Raw genomic sequence first — 940 nt, 5'->3', positions numbered from 1 at the left:
TAGCTGTGACTGGGATTGTTCCGACCCAGGTGTAGGACCTTGCACTTGGCATGGTTAAACTTCATGAGGCTGGCATCAGCCCACCTCACAAGCATGTCGAGGTCCCTCTGGATGGCATTCCTTCCCTCCAGCATATCAACCGAACCACAAGGCTTGGTGTCATCGGCAGACTTGCTGAGGGTGCACTAAATCCCCCTGTCCTTGTCACCAACAAATATGTTGAACAAGACCGGTCCCAACACTGATCCCTGAGGAACACCACTCCTTACTGGTCCCTAGCTGGACATTGAGACATTGATCACAACTTTTTGCATACAGCCATCCATCCAGTTCTTTATCCAGCAGGTGGTCCACCTATCAAACTGATGTCTCTCCAATTTAGAGACAAGGATGTCGTGTGGCACACTGTTGAACGCTTTGCATAAGTCCAGGTAGATTTTATCAACTGCTCTACCCCTGTCCATCAGTTCTGTAGCCCCATCATAGAAGGCCACCAAATTGGTCAGGCAGGATTTCCCCTTAGTGAAGCCATGCTGGCTGTCACCAAGCACCTTGTTGTTTTTCATGTGCCTTAGCATGCCTTCCAGGAGAATTTGCTCCAAGATTTTGCCAGGCACAGAGGTGAGACTGACTGGTCTGTAGCTCCCTGGGTCATCAATTTTCCCCTTCCTGAAAATGGGGTTATATTACCCTTTTTCCAGTCATTGGGAGCTTCAGCAGACTGCTGAGATATGATGGACAATGGGTTAGCAACTTCATTTGCCAGCTCCTTCAGGACCCACAGATGGATTTCATTAGGTCCTATGGACTTGTTCAGGTTCTTAAGATGGTCTCAAACCAGATCCTCTCCTACAGTAGGCCTAAGGTCTTCATTCTCACAGTCCCTGCGTCTGCCTTCCAAGACTTGGGTGGTGTGGTGAGAGCATTTGCCAGTGAAGAC

The sequence above is a fragment of the Pezoporus wallicus genome, unplaced genomic scaffold, assembly GCF_028554395.1.
Source record: "Pezoporus wallicus isolate ANWC-B61680 ecotype Strahan unplaced genomic scaffold, APGP_CSIRO_Pwel_v1 contig_4463, whole genome shotgun sequence".
In the NCBI taxonomy this organism is placed as follows: Eukaryota; Metazoa; Chordata; class Aves; order Psittaciformes; family Psittacidae; genus Pezoporus; species Pezoporus wallicus.
The sequence above is the reverse complement of the archived record's forward strand: the minus strand, read 5'-3'. Positions refer to the sequence as shown.